Here is a 20291-nt window from a genome sequence, read left to right as displayed (position 1 = left end):
CTACAGATGTGTAACGCAAATTCTTGACCTGTGAAATTTTTTATATGAGACTGCCACTGTAGCGGAAACTGGTGTCGTAAATATTTCGGTAAGACAGTTAAGTGACCACTTGCACGTAATGCGTCGTGGGCACCCAGCTGGGGACAGCCACCTGGAAACAAGCCATTAGTGTGTACCTTTCAGAAGCACAGGTGGAGAAAAAAAAAGACCATTATCCTCGCTATTGACAGTCCTTTGTAGAAAGCATCGCAAATATGACACCCTCAAACTTGAAAACATGTGATTACACTGTGGAGCTCTTAATTTATGATATTTACTAACATGCCTAATGACATGATGAGAAACATTTTACATCTATTGTCTTTCTAGTTGAGAGAATTTTTTTGCCATTGCAGACGCCATTTGCCTAGTGAATGACGTTTCATATGTTGCTTTATATTTGCTCATTTTGTTTAATATCTAGTTTCTTGCTGCACTGCAGCATTGGTTAAAGTAAAATTTAATACATGTACTAATATAAATATTTTCTGTCTACTAACCCAGTAAAGAATCATTTTATGATGTACTTTCGTAGAAAAGGAGGAACACAAATAGACATTTCCCCTCACAGAAAATGTATAGTTAATTTTTAACGATATGGTAACTTATCTGCTAGCGTATGTTCTCGTGATGCATCACTTTAGTGTTAAGATGTGACATAGGTATTAAACATTTTTTCTGCTTCAGCTTTGTTATGTTTAGGTATAAGTTATTACATTTATTGCTGCTTGCTATGCTTACTTGCATTTTTTAGTCATTGCTGTTTGTGTTAATTGTTTTGTGCTGCTGCATTGCCTCGTCCCTTAGTTTATCATCTGAGCTCAGTAGATTTAAGTTAGCTTAAGAGGGGGTAGACTATATAAGAATCTAACTATGATGAATTGGAAGAAAAGCATTGAGAAGCTATAAGAAAATGGTTTGGCCAAAAAAGTAGTGTACAGTGGAGAAAAACTATTTTTGAAAGAGGATGTGAACAGAATACAGAAAGCATGCTTGGATAGGATTTTTTTGGAGGAAACAAATGTTGAGATACGACGAAAGATCTACAGAATGAAGTTTTGGGTTAAACTGCAGTACCAAATGTTTCCCTGAAAACATACCCTGTCCTTTCCTTTTGTGTATCCCACTATATGTTTGTGTACCCTTGTGTATTTGTTTTCTTCCTGTCTCTGTGTACTGTTTCATAGAATTTTTTCTCTTCTAATACTAAGCTACATTCACTATGAAGAGGAATACTGTTATCCTCAAATATAATTTGCATTAGTAACATGTTATTTATTTCATAAAGATGTTTACACATTATTTATTCTGTTTTGTTCTAATGCTCATGTGTGAAGTTGATGTTTCAAAAGTTATTCTGATCCTTTATGTATGTACTTATAATTTTTGTAACACTGATGTATTTGCTATTTCGATTCTTTTGTAAAGCCTGTACTACTACAAATGTTATCTGAATTGTTATGTTCTTTAAAGATGTATTTTGTACCTTTGTTATTCTATTCTTATGTTATAAAATTGTAATTGACACCAGTTCATCAAATTAAGTAACTTGTAAATTACATTTCACTGCACACGTTTCTGTTGGTCATAGTATATGGACAATATGTGAGAAGTAGGGACTGATAATGTTTGCACATGTGTTAATAATTCAGTAAGGGACTGGATAACAGCATTGCTGGTTGTAAGGACATTTCAAAAACAATTTTTGTGAGTGCACAAGTGGTGGTTATGGACTTGCTATATTATCTGCAAGACTCTTCAATGGTGATTGTGCGCCTGCACAGTCGCAACAGATGGCTGCTGGCTAGCTCTACAAGAACTACAGTGGGTCTACACTTTTGATGACCCACCAATACCATTATTTATACAAGGACTGCAGTGGGTCTGCACCTCTGGTGTCCCACCAATACCGTAATCTCTACCAGGACTACAATGGGCCTACTCTGTGACGACCTACCTACCAATATTCTTCAAAACTTCGACTGACTCTGCTGTGGGTTTCCTCTGTTGTGGCCCATTACCTGTCTGCATGTCAAGAGTCAGCACTGTCTTTCCGTTGGAAGGACAACACTACTTCTTCAAGACTGCTTAGAGATCCACTACTTCCAAGTGCAATTTTTTTTTATTGCTCAGACTTTGAGAAAAACACTGCAATTTTACTGTGATGAATGATCAGGACTGTCTTTATGGACTCTGAGAATATTTTAGCTTTTGACCAACATTGTATCAATAAGTGTGTGTATTTGATATCTTTGTTATTGTAATTATGAAAAATTTTATCAAATCATTATTGGCCAGTGCCCAAAATAATTTGTAAAATTGTTTGTGGGGAGCATGGGGGCTATGTAAGTAGGCTGTTTAGGATTTTTTTATTGGTAACGCCGCCGCCACGTAGCGCTCTGTATGAAAATCACTGGCTGTGCCGTGTGCAGTCTGTGGCTGGTTTGCATTGTTGTCTGCCATTGTAGCTTTGGGCAGTTCGCTGTTAGCGGCGCGTAGCGTTGCGCAGTTGGAGGTGAGCCGCCAGCAGTGGTGGATGTGGGGAAAGTGATGGCGGAGTTTTGAAATTTGTAAGAATTGGTGTCACGAACTGATATATATATTATGACTATTAAGGTAAATACATTGTTTGTTCTGTATTAAAATCTTTCATTGGCTAACTATACCTATCAGTAGTTAGTGTCTTTAGTAGTTTGAATCTTATATTTAGCTGGCAGTAGTGGCGCTCGCTGTATTGCAGTAGCTTGAGTAACGAAGATTTTTGTGAGGTAAGTGATTTGTGAAACATAAAGGTTAATGTTAGTCAGTGCCATTCTTTCGTAGGGAGTTTTGGAAATCAGATTGCGTTGCGCTAAAAATATTGTGTGTCAGTTTAAGCACAGTCGTGTACAATTTTTCGAAGGGGACGTTTCAAGTTTACAAAATAAGTCACTTTTTATTAATTCTTTTGTAACTGCAACTGGCTGATAAATCTTACACAAAAAATGACAGACACAAATCGTAAAAGAAATGGAGTTTGATTGGTAAAACATACATTGGGAGCTATTCAAATTCTCCCCATAATTAACCCCTTTCAGAATACAGTCTTACTTACATTAGTCCACTGTGAGTCCCAAACCCATTCAAATGGAATCAACTACGACCAAGTATACCACAACTACAGTTTACCTGAGAACAGGGAGCCGGTCAGCAGCATTTTCCCCTTTCACCCTGATCCTGGCGGCACAAGAAACGGGGCCGCTGTGAGCGAGGAGTGGGGCGTTGTGGCAGTTGTAATGTGCAAACTACGTGGTTTAGCGTTCTGATTATCAGAACACAGGAAACTTCTGTATCTGAGTCCTGAAACCTCAGCTTACTTCAGTGTCAGGTGTACCCGGTTGCTGGCCTGGCCTATCCAATTTTACTCAAAGGCATATCGGGGCCTGCTGGTTATCAGACAGCCGACTCAAGACGAGTAGGTGCACCCTTGTGACACACGATATGTCCGAGGTGATATTCAGTTCCACTATCAGTAGAGTTGGAAACATGAAGATGATGATGACGTTTGGTTTGTGGGGCGCTCAACTCCGCGGTTGTCAGCGCACATACGAATTCCCAATTTTTATACAGTACAATTTTTTTCACAATCCAGTTTAGTCACAGCTAGGAATTATGATGAAGATAATGATGAAATGATGAGGACAACACAAACACCCAGTCCCCAGGCAGAGAAAATGCCCAACCCGGCCGGGAATCGCACCCGGGACCTCGTGATCCAGAGGCAGCATCGCTAGCCACTAGACCACGAGCTGTGGACAGTTGGACACAGGCACTGGCTCTTAGTCCACTCCAAGATACAGATCACAAGTCTCACCCACTAGGGAAAGGCCTGAAGTTCTCCACCAGGGTAGGACCAGAAAATAAAAAAGCCAAGAATCGCCACCACATTCCGCCGAACGTCGGTAGGGAAGCCGAATCAGCAAAACGTGGAGACGCCGAATTGGCAAAAAGGAAATCGCCTCCATTGCACAAACTAATCGAACTATCTTCTACTCATTTATCTTCCCTATTGACTGTTCTGTTGGCCTGGTAGCCAATCAAAACATATCGCCAGGGTTCCCACGCTCAAGGATCAAACCTCCACTTCGCATATCCTCAGAGGAGCCAATCAGCAAAACTCTCTTGTCTGAAACAACAAGGCCGGATGCGGTGGCCGATCGGTTCTAGACACTTCAGTCTGGAACCGCGCGATTGCTACAGTCGCAGGTTCGAATCCTCCGTCCGGCATGTATGTGTGTGATGTCCTTAGGCTAGTTAGGTCTAAGTAGTTCTAAGTTCTAGGGGACTGATGACCTCAGATATTAAGTCCCATAGCGCTCAGAGCCATTTGAACCGTTTTGAAACAACAAGATTTTGAAGCCGGGAGACTTAGTTTTGATGGTAGGCACGGCCATGTTTTGGCAAAAAATTGTCTGCCTCTACTGGACATGAATCCCTCACTTAAGGAGATATCTAATCTTTCCAGGCCGACCATTTCCAATTTCTGAAAGAAGGCTGTTAAGCTTCCGAGATAGTCATGCCCATGACATATATGTATTTGCCGCTCGCTAAAATCCTGCCTCCACTAAACACGTACACCAGCTACTCTGTCTGTATCATCCCGGTTTCTAACATGAGAATGTCCAGAGCTTTATGACATTCCCACCATTTCCACAAAAGCTCCGTTAATAGCAGTCTCTCCTAAATGGGTACTTCCCCACACTCTCCGTCAGCTGGCCACCATTGTGACGGACTGCCGCCTGGACCAGGTTCTGCAAACTCTTCTCTCCGGCCTTAAGCAAACGAAGAAAGGGCTTCGGCCGGAATTCCCTCTGCAGATACGATCCACAGGACGCTGCTCCCCAGAATCACTCACACAACCAGATAGTTGCACTCAGCATTTATGGCCCGAAATTCATCTCTCTCCCTGTTCTCCATCGTCCCCATTACGGCCCGTCAGGTACAACTCCTCTACAGGTCACACATGCAGTTATAGGAACATGCTGTCCACAATTTCCCCATGTAAAAAAGTCTTAAATCACAGATACCAAATTTAATGCTACGGAACATCGAGATAATGACTTAAAATATGAATGTAATCTGGCTGACATTGTTGTTAAAGTGAGGGTTAAGTGAGGCTTAAGTGATGTGTCAAATCTCACATTCTATGATAGTCAGATGTGGAGCAGAAGAGAATCGAAGCGACTGAGATATGGTGCGTCAGAAGTATGTTGAAAAATAGGTGGACCCATAAGATAAGGTATGAAGTTCTCCCCAGAATCAGAAAATGGTTCAAATGGCTATGAGCACTATCGCACTCAACTGCTGTGGTCATTAGTCCCCTAGAACTTAGAACTACTTAAACCTAACTAACCTAAGGACATCACACACATCCATGCCCGAGGCAGGAGTCGAACCTGCGACCGTAGCAGTCGCACGGTTCCGGACTGCGTGCCTAGAACCGCGAGACCACCGCGACCGGCTCCCCAGAATCGGCGAAAAAGGAAAACATGGAAAAAACTGACGAGAAGGGACAGGATGGTAGGATGAGTGTTAGGACATTAGTGAATAACTTTCAATACACTAGAGGGAGTGACAGAGGATAATAACTGTGGGGGAAGACAGAAGCTGGAATAAGTACGAAATAACTGAGGCTGAAGGTTGAGAGAGGTGATGAATTCGTGGCGGACTGCATAGAATCAGACGGTAGATTGATGACTCAAATAAAAAGATAGTTCTTAAATCGGACTTTAATTTCATTAGGTCTGATTGATACAATATTACCTACCAACCACTTGGGCTCACTTAACTTCCCCTAACCCCCATCGCCACTCCATTGTACATTGGGTCGTTATCTACATTGCTTCAGTGCGAGATTATTTACTGAGTTGCTACTTTAAATTATTAAAAAAAAACTAGTAATTTCTAACTACGAGAGAAGTGTTAAAGCGAACAACATACTACACTTCTACTGTACGACATCAAAAAATGTAAAACTTTTTCAAACAACTTACCGGAATTCAGCCAGGTAATATTTACAGTGACCGTCGATATTTCACCAGGAGCACGACCCGCCATTTTCAAGGCACAAACTGCAGCGAACAGGCGATGTACAGGTAAACATACAACCTCGGTTCTTTGAGTAGTTCAGGAAAAATGACACACATACCGAACACTAGTGCCACCAAAGATGACCAAAGTCAGAAGTATCGATAGTGAAAGACTAAGAACTAGCAAGTGAGGTAACATTGACTCTGTCCATCTGTTTTTTGACATGGGAAAGAACAGGATTATAAGCAGAGTTTAAATAAAAACCTCCACCCCTGTTTACAAGGTTGCTCGCTAATTTAATCTCAACAGCATCCTTAATAACATTGTTCCAATAACTGGACGAGCATGCCAATATCTCGGTATTGTTATATAAATTAAAGTGACCAGTATCCAAACAATGTTCGGCAATAGCAGATCTTCTTGGTTGCTATAATCGTGTGTGTCCTTTATGCTCAGTACATCGGTCCTCTACGGTCCTGATGGTCTGACCAATATATGCCAAACCACAGATACAAGCGTTGCGATATACACCCGCCTTATACAAATCAAGGTCATCCTTAACACAACCCTAAATCTCTCTAGTTTTAGATGCAGGTCTTAAAACACGTTTCAGATCATATTTCCGTAAAATCGACCGATCCTGCGACAAACCACTTTTCTTCAGGCGGCTATTGGTCTTTATCTGAAGACTTTTCTTGGTGTCAGCATCGATCCTGCGATACGCTGAATCAGATAATAAACCTTGTATCTTTTGTACATAATCCTGTTTGTTTAAAACCACGGTGGCATTGCCCTTGTCCGCAGGTAAAGTTGCAATGTCAGGATCAACTTTGAGAGAGTCAACTTCGAGAGAGCGCAAAGGAACCTTCTCTGCTGCTGTTACATTACTCATGGGTGGACGAGCCCTACTCAACACACGATACGCTTCCCTCCTAAACTCCTTGGTAGTTTGCCAACTGCCTCTTGAAATGAACTAATAAAATCAACTACCAGCAAACTCTTCGGTTTGGGTGCAAAATTTGAACCCTTCCATAGCACGGATAAGGTTGTGTGGTCAAAAGACTTCTCTGTGAGATTTATTACAGAACGTCGAGATATAAAATCAGACTCCCAGCCATGGAAACGTTCTAATATTGCCAAATACCGAGCAGTAATAGATCTGTATTTCAAATCAAACTGAGTCCATGAAGCACCGTCCAACCAATCCCAAGTGAAATCAGACAATTTCGAAGCAAACCTTAAACAGAAACAGTCTGATAGTTGTCACCATCCGTCTCAAAATGAAGGGTACTTCATACCTTGGTACACAGGGCACATGTCATTTCTTCAGAATGGTTATAGCGAAAGATAGATTGAACGTGCGTTGTGCTGTCGGTCAACTGTGAATCGGGTGACTGATGATAATACTGAATCGACACCCAAGTCTACCGTCTTTTGCCTTACGCAGAAAGCACTTCCTTCAAGATCGGTCGTATTTTACGGAAATACGATGTGAAATGTTTTCCGATCGCCGTCTAAAATTAGATTGCTTTTGGGTTGTGCTAAGGATGATCTTTATTTGCTTAAAGCGGGTGTATATTGGATTCCTGGTACCTGTGTCATGACATACATTGGTCAGACCATCAGGACTGTGGAGGACCGATGCACAGAGCATAAACGGCACGCACGATTACAGCAGCGAAGGAGATCTGCTGTTGCCGAACATTGTTTGGATACTGGTAACCTTGAGTTATATAAAAATAGCGAGAATTTAGCATGCATGTGCAGCTATTGGAAGAGCGTTATTAAGGATGCTGTTGAGATTAAATTAGCGAGCAACCTTCTAAAAAGGGGTGGAGGTTTTCGTTTAAACTCTGCTTCGAATCTGTTCTTTCCCTTCCCAAAAAACAGATGGACAGAGTCAATATTACCTCACTTGCTAGTTCGCAGTCTTTCACTGTCTATACCTCTGACATTGGTTCAGTGTGTGTGTATTATCTTTCATGAATTACTCCAAGAACCGAGGTTTTAAATTTGCTTTTACATCGCCTGTCCGTTGCAGTTTGTGCCTTGAAAATGGTGGGGTGTACTCCCGCCGAAATATCGATAGTCGCTGTAAATATTACCTGGCTGAATTCCCATAAGTTGTTTGAAAATTCTATACACCAGGAGAACTTCAGCTCTTACAAATGTAAATCTGTTGTTATTTGTCCCTCTGCCTTCTCCGCAGGATGTCAGAACGACACACATTGAGGTATTTCTGATAGGTAAAGGTAGTACGTCTAGTTTTACGAAACAACTGGAAGACGTGGTGGTGGTGGAGAAGATGACCTGCGACGCAGCCGGACATTCCAGGTAAGTTGTTTACGAGTTCACTTGACTGTCCGTTGTTTTGCCAGTGCTCTGAGATCTAGGACTTAACGACGTCTCTAAAGCAGGGACTGTTATTAGAAATTCCCATAATGACTGCGAGACGGAGTGTTTTCGGCGTTTCGTGCGCCATTACTGCAGCGCGATAAATCGTTTTACGAGCTGGAATATGGCGCTCCACAATCAGCGGTTCACGAAGGCACGCACACGCACAGCGTCGGATGAGCTGTCAGAAAGACTCGGTTTCACCTAATTCTTGTTTCTCCGTGTACTGCACTCCTAAGTACATTGACAAAGGGTCTGAAAACTCCTGTATTGTCACAGGAGACTATACTGATCGAAACTATTGTACATTCGAAGTCCATACAGTCAGATACCAGGTAACAGAAACTAGCAGAGATGTGGCCTATTTTACATGTATCTATAACGGTCATATTCAGTAGTATATTCAGTAGCATAGCCAATTTTCCTTTTGTCGTCATTTACTCATTTTTCAATAGCTGTGTTCGAATCTGTACTAAGCAGTCTGTCTTTGAAACTGTTATCAATCGTAGCACTCCCAACTGTGTCCTTCATCGATCATTTCGTATATACCACACTTAACATTGAACATTCCTTTCTATTAACGGATGATGCGGAATTCAAAGTTTGTGACAGGCAACTGCAACAACAGACAGGAGTGATCAGATGCATATCCTGGAGCTTTGATGTCTACCAGAGGACCTCTCGGCATTTTCAAATAATATGTTACATTCCTTAGGAATTTTGATGTGAAATGAGAACGACTAATAACGCTTCTCAATTAACATATTTTAACAGCAATCTGCATATGTTTGGATGAAAAACGTGTTAGTACCGATAACTTATACACAGAAGCGCGAAAGAAACTGGTACTCGCATGTGAATTGAAATACGGAGGTTTGTAAGCAGAAAGTATGTCGCGCTGCGATCGGCAACACCTGTATGAGTCTACCAACCAGTGTCTGACGCAATTGTTAGATCGGTTGCTGTTGCTACAATGGGAGGTTATCAACATATAAGTATGTTTGAAGGTGGCATTATAGGCTGCATTCGAGCGATGGGACACACCATATCCGAGGTAGCGATGAAGCGGGGATTTTCACATGTGAACTTTTCAAGAGTGTACCGTGAATATCAGGAATTCGGTAAACCATCAAATCTCCGATATCGCTGCGGCAGGAAAAAGCTCCTCCAAGAAAGGGTCCAACGACGACTGAGGAGAATCGTTCAATGTGACAGAAGTGTAGCCCTTCCCCAAATTGCTGCAGATTTCTATGTCGGGCCATGACCAAGTGTCACCATTAGAACCATTCAACGAAATTACATCGACACGTGCTTTCGGAGCAGAAGGACCACTCGTGTACTCTTGATGACAGCCCGACACGAAACTTAGAGCTCTCCTGGGCAAGTCAACAGCGACACTGGACTGTTGATGACTGGAAACATGTTGTCTGGTGGTACGAGTCTCGTTTCAAGTTCTATTCAGCGGATGGACGTGTACGGGTATGGAGACAACCTCATGACTCTATGGATCCCGCTACTCAGCAGGAGACTGTTCAAGCTGGTGGAGGCTCTGTAATCGTGTTGGGCGTGTGTAGTTGGAGTGATATGGGGCCCCTGATACGTCTAGATGCGACTCTGACGGTTGACACGTACGTAAGCATTCCATCTGATTACCTGCATCAGTTCATGTCCATTGTGCATTCCGACGGACTTGTGCAATTCCAGCAGGACAATGCGACACCTCACACGTCCAGATTTGCTACAGAACTCTTCTGAGTTTAAACACCGCTGGCCAACAAATTCCCCGGACATGAACATTATTGGCATATCTGGGATGCCTTGCAATGTGCTATTCAGATGAGATCTCCACCCCTCGTATTCTTACGGATTTATGGAAAGCCCTGCAGGATTCATGGCGTCAGTTTCCTGCACCACTAATTCCGACATTAGTCGAGTCCATACCACGTCGTGTTGCGGAACTTCTGCGTGCCCGCTGGGGCCCTACACGATGTTAGGCAGGTGTACCAGTTTCTTTGGCTCCTCAGTGTATAACAGCGTCAGAAGAAAATAAAACTTTCACGATAATCATCGTAGACATCTTCTCGCTGAAATATTTTCAGAGACTAGGTCTTGCTGCTACACTATGGCTTTTCTCTATTTTTTAATGAAGCAACTTATAGTCATGACTGAGAAGTCAGTTTCCTCCTATTGTATAAGTGATCTCAGGGCTTGTTCTATACTCTTCAATATGTACGTCATTTCTGCTCTAGGCACTACAGTCTGGAACCGAGCGACCGCTACGGTCGCAGGTTCGAATCCTGCCTCGGGCATAGATGTGTGTGATGTCCTTAGGTTAGTTAGGTTTAATTAGTTCTAAGTTTTAGGAGACTGATGACCTCAGAAGTTATGTCGCATAGTGCTCAGAACCATTTAGTAATCTATTTTGGGAACGGATAGTCATACAGCGAGTTGATGCTGCAGGAAGTATCGCAGCTGCCATGCTCATAACGTATTTAATTATAATCTAGAGCGTTTACTGCTCCACTAAATCTCTAGATGATAGGAGTGAGCGATTAATTATATTAAATGTCATCAACATGCTGAGTCGTCATTACTTGCCGATGAGGCTTTCAGTTATATTATGATTGCTACTTTACTAGTGATAACACTTTAATTGCTGTAATGACGAAAGAAGTAATGATCTTGCAAGTAATCTTGAAACGAAGATAAGGGAATTGTGGTTACAAGGATGCTCCGTCCTCGCTGACGGACCATCGATTCCTCTGTACTTTGCAGCTGTGTCAAAGGAAGCAGCAGGGAGACATCGAGTCCGGAATTTTTAAATTTAGTACGCCTACAAAAAAAGCGGAAACGGACTTGTTTGTGATTACACTCCCATTTACAAAACAGCGAAAAGCCATTATGTTGCTCAAAAGGAGAGAATCTACAGTGCGAGAATCATGTTGTTTAGAAATTAATGCGAAGTCTGTGTAGTTTCCAACAGTCCCATAGACTATCTACCACTATCAGCTATGCGATATAGGTATACAGTTATAGGAGCCTTCAATTGTCTAATCTCATAAATACGTGCAAATTTCTAGTTTTAAATGATTATTTAATCGGAACAGCAATCCGTCCTAATATGTTGACAGTCAGCATATCGTCCAAAGTGCTCAAAGTTAAGCATCTGTTGTTCAATAACAATGCTTATGTCCATGTTCGCTTACGAAAGTTTTAACTACCCCTTTCGATGACAATGAATTTCGTTGAAAGCCCCCTGATATTCCTTGTGGCCAGACAGCCTCACATCCAGCACATACACCTCTCCCTTCGATTCTCGCTCGCTCCATAACCTGACCACCTGGATGACCCCGAACACTAGCACATATGAATACGGCGACACGATCCACCCACAAGGGACTTCCCTTTTCTAACCGCCAGCTACGATTTACATCTACATGTATGACGAGGCTCAGAGGCTGCAATGTCATTACGGGTGGCTTATTTTTACACATTTTCCTTATTGTATAGAGTAGAAATTCTCTATATCCATACGTGCACCTGCCTTGTGTTGATCTGAAGTAACTGTTATCATTACATTATTATCAGTTATAGTTCAGTCTCAATTAGGTAAATTCCTCTCTTCACACTAATTAGTTGAGAAGTGATTTCCCCTCGCAAAATGGGTCTTTTTCTCCGTTGTTGAATGTGCCGTCCGCCTCCATGCTGTTACCTCCCTTTTGCGTTTTCGTGTTTTGCGTCAATGGGAAGAGGAGTGGCTGGCAGTCGGTGAAAATAAGCTGCGTCTGGTCAAGGCCACCACGCGGCCATGGCGTACGTCCTACCAGTCATACAGGCGGGATGAGGTTCTCCCTTAACGCATGGTTTTTTACTCCGGCGGGAGGAGCCCCCAATCTGCAGTGCTTGTAGCGTCCAGATTACTATCCGCCACATTTTACTTGACTGTCTTTTATCCTATGACCAGAGGGCGGTGGTTTCCTTGCCACCCGATTTGCCCTCTATTTTGCAAGACGACGCAACGACTGTGTTTAAGGTCTTACGGTTTTGTGTCCTGTCCAATTTGTGGCCTCGGATTTAAGGGAGAGGATTTTAATGTTCTTCTGGGTGACTGGCTCATCCAGGGTTCAGGTAAGATGTCCGCCAGTCACGATCACCTACTTGTTTCACGTCGACTTCTGTTCCTTTTTCCTTGTGATTTCTTTCCTTTTTTAGTGCGTTTCGTCTCCTCTTTTTTTTTGCCTCTGTATGTGAGGATTTGGAACTGCGTCAGGTCTGTGTCTTTTAGTCGTTCTCCTTGTTCGTTGTCCGTCTTCGTCCATTCACCGCATGTGTAGCTGTTTCTATGCGTTTGGGCGCTGATGACTATCCTTTATTCTTGCTAATACGTGGAAAGTTTGAGAGTTAACTAACGATAAAGTTAGCCAATCAGTGTCAGTTGTTCTTGTGTCCTGGAATTGCTGTACCGTTTGCTCAGGTTCCATCCTTACTACAGTCCAATATCAAATTTTTGTATCACTGTCTTGTTTGGTCTAAGGAAACGTGGAACACGTTTGGGGCACCACATTGGTGCGGTTACTTGAATTCCCATGAGCGGAAACTGATTACTGATCTTCAGTGCTTATTAACTCGGAAACCTCTCAAGGCATCGAATTTTTTTCTTAACAATTGTTGTTCAGCACAGTCTACACTGCAACATCGTTGTAAGCTTTTCAGACTGTAGCCGACCATCCTGTACGGGCAAGGTTTTAGGGGTACAAATGCAGATTTGGTGATCCCAGTTACCTTAAGATGTTTCAGTTTGTTAGTTGCTTTTTCTCTTCTTGTAACCGTCTTCTCGCAAGCATGTCACGTAATTTACTACCCGATGTTTTCTGCACTGTCATCTGCACCACTAAGTGCACTGTGCCTCTCAGCATACACTAAGTGTTTTGTGTCCACACATCCACGCTTCAACAGATGACCTCCTCCCCAGGGGAGTTAAACATTGAGGGATTGCTCTTGCCACATGTACTTGCAGGTAAAAACCTAACTGCAAGCACACTACTCCTAATAGGTGTAATAATTATTATCAAGTAATTTTTGACTTAATGCTTTTTACTACACTGTCATCAATCACCAGCAAAGTTATCGGCTCTTATTCCCCTAACACCCTGTATATATATAAATCACCCGTCCACCTAACGTACCAGCTCAGTAAAGAAAGATCTGGGTGTGCATGAAGTCATCCTATGGAAAATAAACCATCCCATGTAATATAGCAATATGGAGAAGTTGGCCGGCGCTTCCACCTACTCGGATAGTGTTATTAAGGAAAGTTTTCACTTAAATTCTACGTGGAGTTTAGCTGTCTTCTTGATCATACAACAGAGGAAGGGTTGATGCTACCTTACCTGTTGGTTATTAATATTCAGTATCGATAACTTCTGATGTTGATCCTGCTGCGCCGCTGTTACTTACAGTATGCATCTATGTGTTATCTTTCTGGATATGCTCTGCACACTGCGGTTTTCAATGTCCTTCCACGTCAATGACACCATCCCTTTCCCAGGGGCATTGGTTCCCACACATTTAACGATCGATGAACAGCGCGAATACATTCTTCACAACCTTTGACACTGCTTACATCCTTGGTCGTTTCAACCCTTCCCCAAGTACATTGGGGGTCTCAATCCCAATTGAACGTGATGGCATCCCTTTGGAGTGCAGCGCGACGGCAGTTTTTCCCCTTGTGTACAGGCTGGAGCTATGAGGAACCGTTCAAAACCATTCGACGACATTTGAAAGTGATCCGAAGCAGTGAAAGGTACTTATCCTTTTTGAGCTATCCTGTTTGGCTCCCTACTGTGGCGTGATATAGGAGAGTGCAACATTGACATGTGTTTGAATAAAAAGGCAAAGGGTCCTTCTAAGACCCTCCAGTTTGGCATCACCTTCGGTGGCACCCACGCAGCTTTGTTGAGTATGTTACAAATGTACCTGTCAGAAATTTCGACAGCAATTCAGCCTCGTGACTGCTCCTGCGCCTGAGGGTTTACCTACCCAGTTAGGTCTCACAATACGGAGCAACTGCGGGTTTCGAAAAAGTAATCCTTTAATTCTGCTGAGCTTTGAAGTTACGTAAAGTAAGGTAAAGTTGGCGTTCTGGCCCTATATGGAATACCTGGGCCCCATCAAACCCCTGTGCCAATGGCGTCTCTTGATGCACTATTGAAGGGCATGCAGTCAGTACACCACTCTCCTGGTCGTTGTCGTGTTTCATAACCTTGGAATCACTGGTAATCAGTCGAGTAGCTCCTCAGTTGTCCTCAAAAGGTTGAATGCAACCCATAAATTCCATCTGGCAAGGAAAGATCCTGCGCAGTACTGGAAACCGAACCCAGTTCCCCAACATGGCAGTCAACCATGCTGACCACTGAGTCATGGATGTGGAGACATAAATGTTACGCAACACCGTACGGGACAAAATCTCACATGAAACGTTCACCCATGGAGCTGGATTTGCATCTCTGAGAAGCTTCTACAAGTAATGAACGAAACTATGACGAAATGCACTCTTCTTCCTTGCATTAATTCATCTGTCAGTCCATTCCAGTATGGTTGCAGACTGTGAAATAATATTCAAGTAGCAGTGGAACGAGGGTTTTCATGCATAGTCGGTATTCCTGATATTTCTGCATGTGCGATCTGCTTTTCTTGCTGTTCGTAGCGCACAGAAGTTCTTCTTAAGCATACATGTACTCAGAAATATGTAATGGATGTGGCTGCCTCCAATGATTATATGTTAATGAGCTTTCCCACCTATTTATACACAATAAGTAAAATTTCTTTACTCTGTAGACATCTTCCAAAGCTTGTCAGTAGCGCCGCTCCTCTGTAAATCTTCTTGCATTTAGCTACAGTTTTAGCAGTGTTGCTGCATCCCTGTACACAACAGTAGTACGGCAAGGTTGGTACGAGGGCATTTTGTTAGTGCAGGTTGCCTAAATCAGAGGCAGGAATGCACTCAGGGTCAAACCTATTGTTCTCCTTTGATTGACAGGTACTTAACCTACTGTTTTCCTTTGATTAACAAGTAGTTAATCTATTGTTCTGCTAAAAGAATCCTACCTTATGATTGCCTATTGTTCCTCCAGCCACTCCCACTCCCCTCCCCCTCAGAAAACCCATCCCCCAAATCTTCCTGCTACAGGTACACTTTCAGGTCTGAGTTACTGGAAAAGCCACTATCACTCTTATCAGTTTGATAGACAATTCAATTAAATTGATCAATTAACTAACCTCCACCCCTCTGACAAACACCACCAATCCCACCCCAATACTGGAAACTGGTGGGAAAAAGACTCATCCTGTGTTGGACATATGTCTTTATTTAAAAAGTTAGAGGCAGTACCTCAATCCAGTGTGTCCACCATGAGGTCTACAGTCCAACTAACTTAGTGCACAGTACTGCCACCAGAGGGCACTGTCATCCCTCCTGTGATGTATTCCAAGATAGCAGTCTGGAGGAGAGAAAATGGTGGGAAAAGGACTCAGTCTGTTCTGGGCTGCTGGAAAGAGGAAGGAGTGTGCATTATTTATTTTGGGACAATTTATTTAAGAATGAATTTTACATAGTTTACATACTGCACTGATATAAAACACTCGCCCTGACTTGCTTAGGGTCACAGAAATAGTCTGCAGACCAGCAAACTACTCATAAATAATGCACAACACAGCACACAGACATGCAAACTACTCGTAAATTATCAAAATAATGCAATACACAGATGTGCAGACACGAACTCAACTCATAAATTATCAACATAATACTGTACACAGCATACAGACCTGCAAATTTTTCATAAACAATGCAGTACACTTCTGTACAGACACAGAAACAACTCATAAATTGTAAAAATAATGCATGTAAAAGGCTCTGCAAACATGCTTGCTAATCATCCCATTAGGATTTCGAGGAAAGGAAAGCATTCAAGCAGATTTCTATAGCGCGATCTGTGACATAAGTATCTACAGGTATTGCGTTAGCAGCTTTAAAAACATGCATGTGCAGCCCAGAGGATGAGTTGGGGCTTAATTAGATAGAGAAGTGATGTCAGTATAACATTGTGAACCTCTTAGCTGCAGTGCTGGACCTGCACCACACCTATGTGTCATCGCGACGTATAGGTGTCCAGGCGAACACCTACTTCGACAGGAATTTCTCAGGTGTCAAGCATGAAAGGGATACCACAGCCTCATGCTTGCGGGACCTGAATGGACTCCTGTGCATGGCTCAGCACCGGCAGTTGCTGGTGGTGGCGTCGATGCTTACACGCGTTGGAGCCTCTGTGATATGTCATGATTGAGTATAGTTCGAAATCGTTTTTTACGTGCTGTACATGATTTCAACACTTTGACAGTTAGTGGTTTACAGCGTGCTCCACCTCGCTAAGGTTTTGGGTTTGTAGATAAATAATTTCCAGTCTGAATTATGTTGTGTGAGTGATCGGTAGGATGTTGCTGTGTTCTTGATATCAAGAAGTACCGCAAAAATGGTGTATTATTATGGCAAACTACGCAAAAACACTTGTGTTCTTCTATTCTCAAAGTCTGGAGATGGGTGTAGGAAAGCAAGCAAACATGCAGGTCTTGACCAGAAATATTAAGGCGTTTGTGGTGAAGGGTAACGAGCTAGAGCATGTAGAACATTTCTGAGAGTGACTTTGGTCTGCTGAGGTCAGTTTGGTCACACTTTGGGAGTGGATGACTTGTGATTGTCAGCTGTGGGAAAATGTCTAGTGCAGTGAGGAATATAATTCAAGCTCCTGTGCTCAGTAGCACAGCAGTGTAATTGAGTAACAGTCTTTCCGTATTTGACGATCAATAGGGGACTTTTGCTATATGCTTCATTCATTCACAAGACATCCCTTGTGCCAGGATGAGGAGTGTCTACAAACTGATTTGAACAAGATGGAGGCAAGGTACCTACCCAAAGTTCTGAGAAAGCAAGTGTTCCAAGACAAGTTGAAGCAGACCATCCCTCTCTGGTGGGGATGCTGTCACTCATCCAACACTGTGGCATTAGGATATCTCCATAGCGGCATCTATAGGATACCGAAAATTCCCGCCATTTTTCTTTTCTGTAGGAAAGTGCTTCGAATTCTGTTTGTGTAATAGTTCTAATTTCTTCCCTTCTTTGCTTAGACAGTGCTGTCTTTCCAAACAAAAAGAATGTTTTTGTGATTAACGGTGTTTTCATGAGTGTGCACAGACACGATAGAGGCTTTAAGCAGTGAGAACGTTTAACGTTTCTGAGACATATGCTGACAGCTGGACGAAGATTTCATGGTGATGCCTCAGCCTCACTGGGGAGATAAGTACGCATGCATGGCTAGACACTTCTTGCATATCTTGTTAGGATCATGAGGATGGGAAAATGGTCGACCAGATTTCTATAGCGTGATCTGTGACGTCAGTGTACACAGGTATCACGTCAGAAACAGTAAACACATGCGTGCGCGGCCCAGAGGATGGGTTGGCGCTTATTTAGATAGAAATGTGATGTCAGTATAACACTGCGAACCTTTTAGTAGCTATGCAAACATCTCTCTTGGTGCTGGACCTGCACCGCTGCTATGCGTCATCTCATCAGTGGCAGTGCCTAGGTGAACATGTATTAAGACAGGAATTTCTCAGGTTTCCAATGTGGAAGAGGTGCTGCAGCCTCATGCTTATGGGACTGGAACAGATATCTATGCATGGCTCAGCAGTGGTGATCGCTCGCGGCAGCGTCGACACATGCTTGCTTTGGAGCCTCTGATTCGTCACGATTGACTATATTTCTAGAACGTCGTTTAAGTGCACTGTTCGTGGGTGCAGTGCTTGCTTTCGACAGTTGACAGTTAGCAAGCATGTTTGTGGAGCCCTTTACATGCATTATTTTGACAATTTAAGATTTGTTTGCGTGTATGTACATCAGTGCACTGCATTATTTATGAGAAGTTTGCTGGTCTGTATATTGTATTATTTCGCTAATTTTTGAGTTTATTTCATGTCTGTACATCAGTGTACTGCATTACTTTGATAATATACGAGTAGTTTGCGTGTCTTTGTTCTGTGCAGTGCATTATTTACGTGCAGTTTGCTGGTCTGGAGACTATTTATGTGACTGTAAGCTAGTCAGGGTGGGTGTTTTGTATCACTGTAAGAAATAAACTACATGAAATTTGTCCTTAAATAAATTGTTCCAAAAATAATTAAAGTACACTCCTTCTTCTTGCTAGGAGCTCAGAACAGACTGAGCCCTTTTCCCACCATTTTCTCCCCTCCAGACCGCCATCTCCGATACGTCACGGGACGGATGACAGTGCCCTCTGATGTCAGTACTGTGTACTAGAACAGTTGGTCACCAGACCTCGTGGTGGACACACTGCATAGAGGCACTACCTCTAAATGTTTACATAAAGCCATATGTCCAGCAGTTTTGGGGAGGGGTTTGTGGGATAGGAGGGGTTTGCCATAGAGGGAGAGGTTAAGTAAATACTCAATCCCATTGATAAGCGTGAGAGGGGCTATTCCTATAACTCAGACATGAAAGTGTACCTGTAGCAGCGAGGGGGAACAGTTTTCCTGAGGGGGAGGGAAGAGGAGTGGAGTGGGGGAACAAAAAGTAAGTGCCTGTTAATCATAAGGGAGGATCCATTTAGCAGAACAGTCAGTTAACTACCTCTCAATCAAATGTGAACAATAGGTTTTAGTACCTGTCAATCAAAGGAGAACAATAGGTTTGCTCCTGAGTGCATACCTGCCCCTGATGTAGGTAACCCACACTAACAAATTGCGCTCGTATGTACTTTGCCCTACTAATCAAACCGGCTGTGTTGTTCTCAATTATGAGTATTATAACCGCCTCATAAAAACAGTGAAGTATCTAGAAGGCATTGTGGAACGTCAGTGTAGCTTTGTACTCATACACAATACTGCAAGATGTATAAATTATTTTAGCTGCAGTTTTCTGCAACACGTAGAATGGCCAATGGAGTCGATTAATGTTATTGGTCTTAAATGTTCCTGTGTGGTTCGAACTTGAAGGAGAGCGGACAGTGTTGGATGTTAGATACCTTTGAAGGCCACCTTGTTGCCGCATACTTCATCATATGACAATTTAAAAGTTTCGCTATTGTGGCATTTGGGTGTGTCAGTGGCACCCTGCCGGATGGCCTGGGAACGTGAGGACAGATATACTGATGATGTTTCATCGCAACAAGGAGGGGTCGTTTTAATGTGCATCATACACATCGTAAGATTGTCATCTGTACCTGCTATCCAAAGAATAATGGGTGCATTTCAACAATTTACATCATCCTGTACGATTGATTGGAGCCTAGCAGCAGATGTATGAAGGAATTATCATCCCATGCACTGACTGCCATTATCACCACAACACAGAAGGCTGTATTTGGTTAGGTGCTGTGATTGGGAAGCATGTCCTGCTGATGAATGGCGTCACGTTGTGTCCTGCCATGTAGCTCCTGCACAGGCTGTCCACCATCGACGAGTATGGCGATCACCTGCAGAGAGGTCCCTTCCTTCCAGTGTTTCGGAGGGGCCCATCTGCGTTACTCTTTTATTCAGGGTATAGAAACCCATCAGGTAGGTCTCAATTGAAGACATGCAATCTGAAAATGAGTCATTAATCATATTGTTGCACTTTATTGTGTAATCCCGACTTGATCACAAAAAATTTTACATTTCACTATTACCGGTTCCGGCTAATGCCATCTTAATACCATAAAATATTCTGATATAGG

Source organism: Schistocerca gregaria, chromosome 7 (assembly GCF_023897955.1).
Source record: "Schistocerca gregaria isolate iqSchGreg1 chromosome 7, iqSchGreg1.2, whole genome shotgun sequence".
NCBI classification, from domain to species: Eukaryota; Metazoa; Arthropoda; class Insecta; order Orthoptera; family Acrididae; genus Schistocerca; species Schistocerca gregaria.
This window is presented reverse-complemented; position numbering follows the sequence as displayed.